The sequence below is a fragment of the Chaetura pelagica genome, unplaced genomic scaffold (assembly GCF_000747805.2).
Source record: "Chaetura pelagica isolate M959 unplaced genomic scaffold, ChaPel_1.0 scaffold300, whole genome shotgun sequence".
Taxonomy (NCBI): domain Eukaryota; kingdom Metazoa; phylum Chordata; class Aves; order Apodiformes; family Apodidae; genus Chaetura; species Chaetura pelagica.
In genome coordinates this window covers 1,604,669-1,618,735 of record NW_009951945.1, presented here as the reverse complement: position 1 = coordinate 1,618,735, position 14,067 = coordinate 1,604,669, and positions in this window count along the sequence as shown.

The following is a 14,067-nucleotide window of genomic DNA, read 5'->3' as shown; positions in this document are numbered from 1 at the left end:
GGGGGGGGGGAAGTAATACAAGATATCAAGGCTGGGAGTAAATGTGGGAAAGTAATAAAAGAAAATAGAAGTAAAGCCAAATACAAGCTTATATTTTAGATCATGAAAAAAAAAACCCACAACCAATAATTTTTTTGGTAGCTACAGGCTCTTTATCTGGGCCAGTAAAAACTGAAACAAGGCACTACAAAATGGTAATGCTGCAAGAAGACATCTTGAGCTGGTATGAGCAAAGGCATATACTGAAATTTCTACGTCTAATTTCTATGTTTTCTAACACAGTTTTTAAACCCCCTGAAATACCAGTTAGGTTCTGGTGATGTGTGCAACAAAGCACAAGAGAAAAATTCCTATGACTCCTACTCCAAGGTACTGCATTTCCATTAGCCAGGTAACAATGGCAGAATTATATATGGAAGAATATAGAAGTTTTAAGTTATTAAGTTATGTCTTGCAAGTGGTATTTCAGAGGAAATCTCAGTAACAACAAGGAGCAGGCTCAATAAGATTCAGAATATTTGATTATGAAGAGAAATACCAGATTGTGTGTTGCAGTTCAACACACTTCAGGGAAAAGGGGAGAATTACCACAAGGCAACTGAAGACTAGAGACTCTCTATTTAAATCCCAACCTAACACAAATTAAAGACAACAATAAAAAAAGTAAGAATATTCAGTGAATGTTAAAAGTTGCAGTCAGTCCTGTTAAAATTGGAGACTTGTTTTTCTCCCCTGTGACTCCTAAGCATCTTCTTAGGTACAATTATCAGCTAGTTAATAACAGCAGTGGGACCCCCAACTGTGGGTGCTTGGTTTTGTTTTTTTAAACATTGCCAAAGCGAATTAAAAACAGAATCATTTTCTTGATGTGCAACCACTGTCACACACAAGTAACAAAAGAGAGAGGAAATGCTGAAGATCCTGAGCCTGTTGATGAACTGTTCTGGATGATCAGACCCTGATCCACCTCTGGATGAGAGGATCAATTCTACATCCACTCCCTGCCAGCAGCATGATAGACCTGAAACCCATCTGTGTGTGAGGGTTAACACAAACCAGCAACCACTGAACCCAGTGTTCAATAATTAGACAAGTTGAGTCGTATCAAAGTAAGTCACAAAGAAGTGAATGTTGTAGAAGAACTTGTATTGACCTTTTCAGCAAAGTAAAATACCATCTTCAAAATGGTCTTTCCAGAACCAAATTTCCAAACCAACTGGAAGAGCAGGGGAAGAGGTGTCCACTGTCTGTGCCCCTCCTGCCCTGTTCTGTGCCTTCTCTGGTGTTCTCAGTCAAGCACCTTCCAAAGAGCTCCTCATGCAAAATTCAGGGAAATGCACATATTTATTTTGCTGAACGCGTCAAGAGTTAGAAAGGAAGAACGTGTCTTCTAGAAGAAGTGCCAAGGCAAGGAGAGACCAAGGAAAATCCAGCCATCATGGCATGTCCCTGCCTGCAGTAGGTGTTGCTGTCCTTATGGCTGTTCTGGTGAGAAGGACAGATTTCCATACTCCTGCAGCAAGGACCTTGGAAAACCATGACATGGGGCAAAAAACAGTGAGTGTCTGCATCCTTCACATTCTTTCAGTGACATGGGACTCAACCGACCACTCCTTTGTAAGGAAAAATGCTCTTACCTTTCAGTGCAGTCACAGAACTCCTAAGTGCCAAAGGGTGAGAATGAGGAGCTGCAGGATGAGAAGGAGAAATGGGAACTGGTTGCTTAGAAAGCACAAAGTAGGTGTCACAGTAGGGGCTGCTCATCTCCCCTGGGACACCTGAGGTGGTTCGGTAAAGGGCTGCAGAGCTAGTGCTGGACCATGCAGCTCCTACAGTGTGACTGCTAATCAGATCCCACAAACTCCAGGTTCTCCACCTGGAAAATGGCAATCTTTACCATTCAGTGAGATCTGGGTCTGAACTATGTTGTCCTGAAATATATATAGAATACTACAGTGTTTTTACCTTCTCCCTCAGAGTGTAAACTTATTGCTGAAATCTTGTTATTCCAAATTGCCTTTGCAAGTACACAATTTAACTGACAACTCTTCCTTGTATATCCACAGGGCACAAGAGATAATCTCAAAGCAAAACCTTTGAAGGAGGTTTATGAAGATTTTACATATTCTGACTACTAACAAGCTAATGAGCAGGAAGGCAAAAAAAAAGTATTTCAAAACATTCTTTCTGTAGTAGAAATTAGTGATAAAAATGCCCAAAGAAATCACCATTACATTCATCGCAATGCAACAACTGCCAGACACTGGGAGGAATCTGGCTTGGAGGCTCAAGCATTAACAAGGTTGTGTGTTGATTCAGAAAGGACTTTTGCATGTCATCTCCCTCCCACAATATAGGCAGAATTAGTTTAGCTTGGAGCCAAACTAGCATCAAATAGTTCATCCTCACATACAACCATTTGGCAACAAAATGGTGTGTTACATTCCACAGAGTAACAAGAGCATCATCTTCTCACCAGGAGACTACTGAATCAATTTTACATTTTACACCTGAACTGTCTGGATTTAATGAGAGTGTTGCAGTATCTCAATGTTGTTGCTAATAACAATATCACCAGTAAACAGGTATTGATATCAGAAGACCTGGAAAAACCCTCCTATTTACTGCTTCAAACTAATCACAGAGCAGAAATGTGTACATGCTATTTAATCAGCACAGAAGAGGGAACAATTTTCAGTAAGTTGAAGGCAGCAGTTGCTGCTCATTCATAACCAGGATATCACAGGCCTGACTTGGTTCCCAACTTTTTATTTTTTCTTCTCTGAACAGCCAAAATAAATTTATGCTTTTCATTACATTAACATCCACTCAAAGTAACTACCTTCTTAGTTCTGGAATCACCCAGTAGCCACTTCACAGAATTGTCACACTGGAAAGGACCTCTGAGATCACCCAAGGGCAACCATCAGCACAAAAAAAGCCCAAAAATCAAACAAACCAGAAAAAGCCAACCAAACAAAACCAAACAAAAAAAGGGGGTAGGATCACTTTCCTGTTCCTGCTGGCCACATTATTCCTGATTCAGGCCAGGATGCTGGTGGCCTTCTTGGCCACCTGGGCACTCTGCTGGCTCATGTTCATCCAGCTGTCCGCCAGCACCTCCAGGTCCTTCTCTGCTGGGCAGCTCTGCAGCCACTCTTCCCCAAGCCTGCAGCATTGCCTGGGGTAGTTGTGATTTAAATGCAGGACCAAGCACTTGGCCTTGCTGAACCTCATCAATTGGCCTCAGCCCATCAATCCAGCCAGTCCAGGTCCCTCTGTAAAGTCTTCCCACCCTCAGGCAGATCAACACTCCCATACTATTTCAAGTCAGCTGCAAACTCACTGAGGTTGCACTCAGTGCCCTCATCCAGATCATTGATAAAGAAATTGAACAAAACTGGCCCCAAACCTGAGCCCTGAAGGACACCACTGGTGACTGGCCACCAGGTGGACTTGACCCCATTTGTCACAACTCTCTGGGCCTAGCCATCCAGCCAGTTTTTCACCCAGTGAAGAGGACACTATGCCATGATTGGCCAGGTTCTCCAGAAGAATGCTGTGGGAGATGGTGTCAAAGACCTTACCAAAGTCCAGGTAGACAACATCCACAGCCTTCCTCTCATCCAACAGGTGGGTCACATGGTCATAAAGAGATCAGGTTGGTCAAGCAAGACCTCCCTTTCCTAAGCCCAAGCTGGCTGGTCCTGATCTCCTGGCTGCCCTGCACTTCCACTTCTGCCCATCTGTGAAAATTCAAGATCAAATCTCCCCTTTTGCCAAATGCTTTTTATGTTTAAATGATTAATGCAAAAGGAATACTGGGAAATCAGCATCATTTCCTGAAATTTTTTTAAAGCTGGCCTGATTAACTTGACCATAGCTGACACTGTTCATCTGTCAATAAAATAATAGTAACAACACTGGAAGCCATGTAATTAAAAAGCAAAGAAAACACCTGCTGTAACAGCAGAACATTGATGTAAGGTCAATTTTATATAAGATGGGTTTAAGTTCCTTACCCAGCCATGACAACTGCAATGAAATACTCATGTAAAACAATTCTGAAGTTTCTCTTGCTTTCTTACCGAAGCAGCACAAACAGATCAGTTATGTAGAAAAGTTCTTATGCTGAATAATCATTCAGTTTTGAAAACTAAAAGAGGTTTTCATGTTTGGTATTTTGGGGTGTTTTTTTAGTCTAGACCGTCATAACATAGCCAAGGCCAGAAGCTTCCATCATACACCTGGATGCCATTCTGCCTTCTTTTTTTGTCTGAAAAACAGTATTGTAAAGATCCCACTGCTGCTGGCTTCAGGCTGAGACAGAGTAAGGCCCTTTTTCTCTAGATAAGTTGATTCTTATCTGGTTTCACATAGAGACAACACCACTGGAAAACAGGAACAGCACAAGGAAGTGTCATGTCAAGCAGAAATGATCATACCACAGAAAGGAGAAGTCTTCCACCTTAAGAGAAAAACCTGGGGAAATGCTTGAGGAAAGTTCCTTGGGTTTTTATGTAGATATAAAGAAAAATACATTTTTCTGTTGAAAGTGTGAGAGCTTCTAAACCTGAACACAATGTTCTCACCTTTAAACCTCATTCCAGGCAACACTGACACAGTAACAGGTTGAAGGAAGCAAGCAAACATGAAAGTGCAAATTAAAACCAATGTGATCTGAGTGCATGGGTAAAGCCAAAGTTGCAAAATGTTTTCCCTCTCCAGCATAAAAAATACATGATATCCCTAAAGAATCAAATCATGTACTCCTGCAGAAGATAGATACATAAATAGTGAGACATCACTGAAATAGTCTGAATTAATATTCCACTCAGCAGTCATGCTTACTTAGAATAGCCAAGTTGCCTGGTTTCCAAAGAAAGATGTCAAAGAAAAAATCTCTCACAGGTAACAATCAACTTTTCAAACACAGGAAGTGAATCAGTCTTTTTTTGTTGTTGTTGAGAGAACATTCTAGACTTCTTAGCTAATTTTCATTAGATAAACTGTAATAAACTTTCAGAAAGAAATGCAGCTTGTGTATTTGCACAGAAAAAGTTGCCAACAATCTAAGTTTTGTTCCTTTAGGTTTTCAATAATAATGGCAATGATTTATAGTGGAATATTAGACTCTTACACCATCTGTACTAAAACATATACTGCAATTTTTATTAAACCTCCTGTCACCTTTTCCTTCCCCAGTCCTTCTCATTTAAAAAGTAAAGACAGTGTTGTCAATCCCTCCTAATGATGACAGGTTAATTGTTGTATCAAGAGTCCCATCTTGCCCCCAGTATCATTCACTTTAAGCAGATCACAAGATAAAATAACACAGTTTGCCATTTCTTCACTACCATCCTGCTCATGCATGCCATTAGTTTGAATTCTCAGGATCCAATTCTGCTGCACTACTTTTGCCATAGAGGAAGATAAATGGAAGGAGATGGAATGGGCAACAGTTTGACTGTGGCTCAGTTGCCATCAACTCACCAGGTTGTGAGCCCAGTTTACAAATGAGCATTGTGGAGATGAGGGACATCTGCTTTCCTCCTTTCTGATACAAATGAAGGGAATAAACAAGACTTACAGGAGCTGCCAAAAATCAGTCCTCAGTCAAATCAACTCATTATTTGCTTTCATACTAGAATCAATAGTTACAACTATTGCTAGTATAGTAGTAATATAGTAATTCTACTGTCACATTTCCCCTGAATTGCTAGTTGCAGGCAGTAACAAAATAACTCTAGGTGGAGCAACCCTATTGCTAGATTATGGCCTTGGCTTGCTTACAAACCAAAGTTGGATCTCCTTGATTGAATTATAAAAACACCAATACCCCTCTATAGCTTTGAAAGGTGTTTTTTCTGTTGTCGTGCTCCTGAAGTGATGCTTCATCAGCTGCTCTGAAGCATACAAATTGCTACACAGTGCAGCAAATGGACCTTGTTCAAAACCTGCTGCTGAAAGAAACACTCTGGATGAGAATGGAAAAGTTTCAGCTTGATCAACACCTTGAACAGACATCACCTTTACTGGGGTCATTCAGAGGAGCTGAGCTTGGTGCTCATCCTAAAATGTATTTATGTGTCCCCAGCACACACCTCTGACCCTTGTATATTCTGTGACACCTGTCCCACCTGCCCCTGCACTTTTAATCCCCTCCTTTTTCTCTTCTTAAGGAAACACATTCTGCTTCCCCGTGGTGTTTTGCCTTTGACACACGAGTATTATTACAATTCTTTCTCCACAAAGAGATCACAGACATTGCCCAGCGTGGATCTTTCCCCAGTGAACAGGCTACAACAGCACTAACCAGAGCCAGAAGAAGTGACCCACCTGAAGCATTTGACCTCATCTCACACTAAGAGTAAAGCATTCTATTTTTTCCACTGGTTTACTTGAAAATAAAAACGTTGATGCTTAAAAGCCCCTTCTTGCTTACCATAATGCTTCTCAGTTTCTATCAACTCCTTTGGCTCCTGGCATTCATAGCAAGGAACATTTGTGGGTGTAGGTACCTTTCACAAAGAGCTGTTTGGGGTTTTTTTCTTCTTTTCTGACTATATACAGCATTTTGGCTCCTATGATAAGTTGCAAAAAATGCTATATTTTCCTTCTGGGATTTTTTGGGGAACAACATGCATGTAAACTACATATATTCTTAACAATATAGAAAGCAATCAAAAAATCCTCAGTGAAAAAAGCCCAAACATGTAGCCAAGACTAAAGGCAAGGTGTTCTGTGCTGGCCTTCCCAGATATTCTTTTAAAATCTCCAAATGGTTGCAGCAGACGTGGTTTCTTTCACAGGTCAACAACCTTTTTTGATTGTTTAAAGAATCCTTCTCATTACTTTTGCAAGACAGTATTTCTCTAACGTTTGTTGATTTAAATGAACATTCGAGTTTCTGTCTTTTAGAGGCTGTTATTTTCCACATCCATTTTCTGAACTTCTAACAGAAGATCCCTTTAACTCCTTTAATCTTCTTGTTAGCCAGACTCATCTGTCCTTGCAACAATCTTGCAAAGCAGCAAGTAACACAGCTGGCAATTTGACACCAACACATAAACAGTTGTGGTTCTTCAGCTTTAGAGAAAAAGCAGCTTTTCTCCCTTGTCTTTTGAAACTCTGCTTTTCTCCCTTGACTTCTGAAACTTATTTTAATTCTGACACCCCTGAAAACGGTGATTATACCACAAGGCTTTGAAAAATGGAAATTAAATTACTCATATATATTAACAGACATAGCCCAAAAGATTCTGCCTAAATCTTGGGGGGTTGGACTAGATGACCTTTTGAGGTCCCTTCCAACCCCTAAAATTCTGTGTGAAGGGAAAACATACCCAGGGAGAACACGAGGAGTTAAGTACATTACAGAGGTAAACTAAACCAACCAAGCAACCAGCCACAGAGTTTTCCTCTTATTTGTCTTCCTGCAAACAAGAAAAAAGTAGGATGTGATACCATAAAATCTAGTGGCAGAAAGAACACTCTAACACCTGATTTTCAGTTTTAGAAGGGCAGGCACTCCTTATTACAGCCCTGGATACACAGGGAACCGTTCCTCCTAACTGCATACCAAATGGCAACAATCAAAGCTTATATGGTCCATCAATCTACATATGCATTAGGTTCCCGGAGTGACTATACATATTCATTTTCCCAATCGTTATCTTGTAACAAAATCACTTAACAAGTGAGAACCAGGCACATCAGTGTGGAATGCTCCTCTTCTCACCTCCTGTTAGAGGCCCCCAACTTGCAGGTGTTCCTGTTTGCGGGTCTCAGCTCACACGAGTCACACAGTAAAACAGCTACTACTAAGTTTACTGACACCACTGATTTCAGGTTCATTCCTCCTGACCTGCAAAACCTGCTAACACAGACATAGGCACTGAAAACTGAGCTGGCAGTAGAAGTGGATCCAATGGCCTTGCTTTCCTGCAGTTAAGAGTGTCCCCATCTGCACTACAGCTTGTACTAAAAAATGGCACGTGTCATCAGGTCACCTCATTTACTAAGAGTAAGCAAACTCCAGGCTTGTAACTAAAGGCAGAAAAGAGAGAGTAACACAGAATTTACTTGCATTTCAGATATTTGCTGTTTAAAACAGCAGTTAAGCCACCAAGGGACAGTCATTCAGACAGCAACAAACTTAACAAATTCCAAGGAAAGAATTTTTTTGTCCTAAGAGTTCTGTGGTTGAGGAGGCTGAACTGAATGAAGGACTCAGTGTACAATCCAGGCAGTCAGACAGAAGGACATAAGATGGAATCTCCTTATTAAAGAGCAGTTGATCCAGTTGGACCCCCAGACAAAAGGCCTCCAGCACCAGGACAGCTCCTGTCCTGGGACAAGTGACAGAAGAGCTAACAAGCATGGCCAGGGCTGGAGGAAGGTTCTAGCACAGCAGTATTTCTTTGCAACACGAGGAGACACTTGGTGCTGCTTCCCTCTTGGAGGACAAATGCAGACAACTAAGTCAACAGAAATAAAATGCAAGCATGTTCAGCACATACAGCAGAAGGATACAGAGCTGCTGTTTCAGTTTAAGATTCTTCACCCCATTGATTTCTACACTAAAACAAAACAAACAAACAACCAAAACCCCAACCAAACAACAGAAAAGAAAAAGCTAATTATGCTTTTGTCTGTATGTTTTCTTAAGAAACTTACAACCAGAATAAGTGCTCCACCAAGCTGATCCAGAGTATAGATTGTCCCAATGCAGCAGCAACTTGCTTGTCAGTTGACAAGACACCAATGATAAGCAAAGCTCTGCCTTTCATTTCTCTCTCTACTGCCTCAGAAGAATCAAGGCATCAAAGAAACACCACAACTCCTGACGATGTACAAGTTACAGATGAATCAGGCAGCCAGTTGCATTTTGCCTCATGACAAGGCTGCACAAACAATGCTCAACTATATAAACACACTCAAAAAACATTTCTATTGAACATCACAATGATGCTTATCTAGCAACTACTTCTCTGTCTTAGAATGAAAGTGATAGCAAAACTAAACTACCTTCAATACTTCTTTTACATCCTCAGGACTACTCAAAGGCTGAGCACATTGTATGAATTCAACAGAAAATAAGCACAAAGAGAATCTTCAGTTAATTTAACTGTGCATTAAAATATGTCAGAAAACACTCAGTAAAAAATAGGCACAACAACACAAAATCAGACTTACAACTACACCTACAGAGAAGTAATTCTGTAAGTAGAAATACCTATTGGAAGCCCACACAGCTGTGTCTTTAAAAAAAAAAAAGATATTTCCTTCACAGAGATATTCACCAAAATATTCAGAACTGAACATATTAAATCACAAAATTAATTGAAGTACAAATGCAAATGAAGAAGTCACATGCTAACGCAGATATTAGCAATTTTCCAAGCTTCTGTTGTGAGCTATATACACAGAAATGTTCTTTGTCCTAGTTTTCTGCTGATTCTTACTAGGATTTGTCTTCTATATGCACTTCATTAAATTTAATCTGTTGCAGAGTAATAAAATAAGTTGCTCAGGGGATTTTTCTTAGAACCACAGAAAGGTAGGTACAAAGATTTCTAGTCCAGGCTTTTGCTTGAGGCAGGGCTGTCACCAACACTGGATGAAACCAGATGTGGCTCTCTCTAGCCAGCTCTTGGGAACCACCAAGAATGAAGTTTACACCACCCACTCTCCAGATACCTGTGTCAGGGCTGCACAATCATCAGCTCCCTTGCTCTGCTTGCCCCACCATGTCACCCATCATTTGGAGACAGATAACACTGCTTTCCAAGAAGTCAAGCCTTCCCCTGCGTTTTCAGAAAACCTGATCTGGGGATTTTACAGAGCTCATCAAGAAGAATATTCTGTGTGTGATGCTATAATCACTGCTGCAAAAAACAGTAGCAAAGCATGTACTTTTTTTTTTGCCTTTCACCAAGCCATGCTAAGCAGCTGACTTGAACGCCAACAATCATAGTACTAAAACCAGTTTGCAGCAAGGAAAAAAAATATCAACATGGACCTGATGCAACACAGAGCTCAGAAAAACTAACTAAAATGCCAAGAGAGTCTATAAATATAATTTAACTAAGATTGTAATTTATTATTTACACTGGGAAAGTGTAATATTACCTTACAGAAAACCAGATATTTTTTAACATGAAACATTCATTTTGTGATCTTAGCATTATGATAAAGCAGACAGAAACTGAAAGTTTTGTTTAGTACTTTCCAGGGTGATGACAAACACCATACAAGGAAGATCCAGTGAAATCCACATCCAGATGCAATTTGCTGCGGTGAGATCACCGAAGTACAACTCTTCCATTTAAAACTGAGAGCTGCTCCTGCTTTGCCAATGTCAAAACATTCACCATTCAAGTCAGCTGGGACATCTGCACGGTTTTGAAGCTGGACTTCACATAATCAAGAGCCTTCATTTGCATTTACAAGAAATAAAGGCAGCCTTTCCTTACTTTGATGTGCTAAGTGAGAAGTTAACAAGACAGTAACTTCAAAGATACCTGATTTCACTGAAAGACCTTCAACGAGGCTATGAACTGGACAAGGATTCTCTTTTCCCAGCAGTCTCCATTTATTGGGTGGCACACTTTAAGCCACCTGTGCTCATAAAAGCCTCAGAACTCTTTGTGTAAAATAAAGAATGTAAGAAAAACATGTTGGCTGTGAAAGTTATCCAGTAACACGTTTCAGTTCCTCCTCTATTGAATGCAATCCTGTAGACAATAAAACACTTTTTTACCACTGCTGTTGCAGTTTATTCCACATATGCACATTCTAGTTAAACCTCACAAGATTGAGCAATTTTAGCCTTACAGGCTAGGAGAGGAGCATAAAAGTCAACATGCTGCTACATCTTTTAAACAAGCTATTTTTTGTTGTGGTCAGTGAAGCCAAGTTCTAAGAAGCCTTTATGTTTAAAGTCACAAGAAAAAAATGATACACAATTCACATGTGCAATTCAGCATCTGGAAAGACAAATTGTACAGGAACCTCTGTGAGGACTGAAAGTTTTACAGAGCCTTTACAACAAGTGAGGGTAAGAATTCATTGTTTTCAATTCTGTAATCTGCCTTATTTGTCATTCTTTTTTTTTTTATGTTAAAAGCACTGAAATTTAAGAATTGTATTTCATGACAATTACAATAATAAATGCTACTCTTGGAGACCAAAGAATTATGGATTAATGCAATTGCATGATACTCTGTTACTGCACTTCTGGTTTCAAAGTACTAACTTCCCATCATGATCTCCCAATCCACTATCCCTCACTTGTGCAAGCAGCCAAACACTTTAGGATGTTGTGTCTTCTGGATTAACTACACTAGCAGCTTTGGATGCTTCCACCCCATGGCAATCTGGTGCCTGGAGAAGTAATCCTAGACTATAAAAATTAGAAATATCACATAGCCATGAGCACATTTCTTGTTAGTGACACACACCTGTGTCCTCAGAAAGCAGGGCCACTCGCTGAGTCACAGAATCACTTTGTGCAATTTATCCTATGTGGCTTCATAGAAAGAAAATGTGGTTTTCACTCCCTGGAAACTCAAGCCCAGCATATTGGTAACAACTCTAATCAGATCAAAGAAGAAAAAGCACTAAAAAAAGAGAGAATGAGGTCACCCAAAGCCAAGTGAACACTTGACACACAAAAACCCCTCAGAAGTTCTTGAAAACTACACCAATCCATAAAGACCAGAATACCCCTTATGACTGTACTTGCCAGGCTACCACAGTTTCTCTGAACACATCCTAGTGATTTTAACTGTCTTAAAAAAGCCTTGAGAAGCCAAGAGAATCCAAATCATTTTTATGATGTCACACAGTTGCCCAGCTCACTATTACCTGACGTGTCTTATGAATAGACAGTTTTGGAAAAGTTAAAGGAGAATTATACAACTGCACCTTAAGGGATAAACCAAAAGAAGAATTAATCTCATTTTAAAATTTCTAAGGTACAACTTGAAAAGCAGCTTCTGAAGAGTCTTTATTAAAAACAAAACCAACCAAAACCCAAGCAACCCAGATGCCTAGCTGGACATGATGAGTTGTGTTTACCACTACATACATAATTTAAACATCTCACTAGCAAACATTTGGGTATTCATTTAAAAAAACAAATGAAATTATTCATTCAGACTGAAATGCTTGTTTGCAGATGGAATTTTCCTGAGGAAAGAATAAGAAACAAACATGTTTTTCTTTAGTTCTAAATATTACTGAGTTTCAGATCCAGCCAAGCCCCACACTTGCTCTCCACTTCTGCACCTGAAATAGCTGAGACTCACATCAATTCCACCCTGATCACTGAAAGGGATAAATGTTTCCCAAACTCACTTGCATGAGAAGTTTTGTTAAATGAATGCTGGTTCTTAAGACACCCTTCGAAATTTAGCTGATAGCTCATTTAAGAACTATTTACAAAGTTAATAGAATAAAAAAGATTTAAGGAACATTAAAAATTATTTCACCTTGATGGGTAAAAGTTATTAATTATCCCACTTGCCTTGACTTACACAAGTAAATGTGGGAGCAGGAAATAGTTTGTTTTCTAATACAGCAAATAGGAATTGATCCTCATTTTTCAGAATTCTTGCCAGGCTTCCCCAAAACCAAAACAAAACCCAAGCAGCTATGCCTCATCTTTACAGCAATACATTTTTCCCTGAAAGAATTTTCCATATTCTTTGCTCCCACAATGGCAAAGGCAAAAATGTGGTTTCTTTATTTTCACACAGTGTGTATTTATTTTCTCCCCAAAGTGAAGAAAGTTCTAACCAACTTTGTAAGAAAACCAGCTCTTAAAAGAAAACAAATTTCACCTGCTCTGCAAGGGGTTATTTTTCATTTTCAACACTTTATACTAATGTAGATCTATATGCTGTAATTTAACTAGCAAGAAGTTTTACATCAATTTGACAGTCTTATTAGTCTCAGCAGAAAGGGAAAACAAAGAAGATGCAGCTGAGATGATGCATACAAGCTTCCTGCCTCTCTCCCATCTCTTTTCAAACTTCACCTTGGTATTGGAAGGACATTAGTACTTCTAAGAAAACCTACTTACAGCTTGTTACTCGTGTCCATTCTAAGGCCACCCTTAAATGAATCAAGTTTTTACACAAATATTTAACACTTCTTAAAATAAAAATAGCTATTACAATAACCAGGATAATGGATTCTCCTTGTGTAATGTGATTTTTCTCTGCTCTGTTAGTAATGAAACATGTAAAAGGCATTAAAAAATGGACAAGGGAACTTTCTGATCATAAACACATTAGTTTCTTCATTCATTTATATGAAAAAGAAAGAAAAGCAGCTGCTTCGTTGGCTTTTACAAGCAGACTCAGGTTTAATACCACAGGTTGTTTTCTGCTAGCAGCTAAATAACTAATTAAAAGCATTTCTATTGTCAAGAAAAAGAACCTCACCAGGGGGTGACTGGTAAATGCAAGTTTAGAAGCAAAAGCCTGTACAAATTCACACTCTTGGGATTAATTACCAGGGAATAAAGGTTAGTTGATTTACCACCTCCAGTCAACAGTCTTTAAACACTTAACAGTTTCCCCAGAACTGCTAAGTGGGAAATGCTTTTTGATATGAAACATTGCAAAATTCATCATTTCTAATATTCTCAGCAGACTGTTGCTCTAACTCTTGTCTCTCAGTTCAATCAACCCAGCAAGTTTCTTGGATATACTGCATTTTTAAGGGATGCTGTAGCACAGACTGGTTTACCACAGATCAGTCAAGCTACAATTGATACTCCCAGACACACCTATGGAATGATGAGGATCTCTAGAGCAGTTCTTCATCATACACATTTTCATGGCCTCAGTTCCTTCAGGAGTTATTACATTTCTTTTTATTTTACTTCCTCCAGAAACAGTCAGCACTGCTGCACACACACAAGAGGAAGAGGAAGAGAACTAGGCTTAAAATACAGCAATCCAAGAGATTAAAATGAAAAGCTACTTTCAGGCTAATCATAATGAATTCTGTGAAAACACGCCAACAAAATTTAAGTAGAAGCACTCTCCTGCT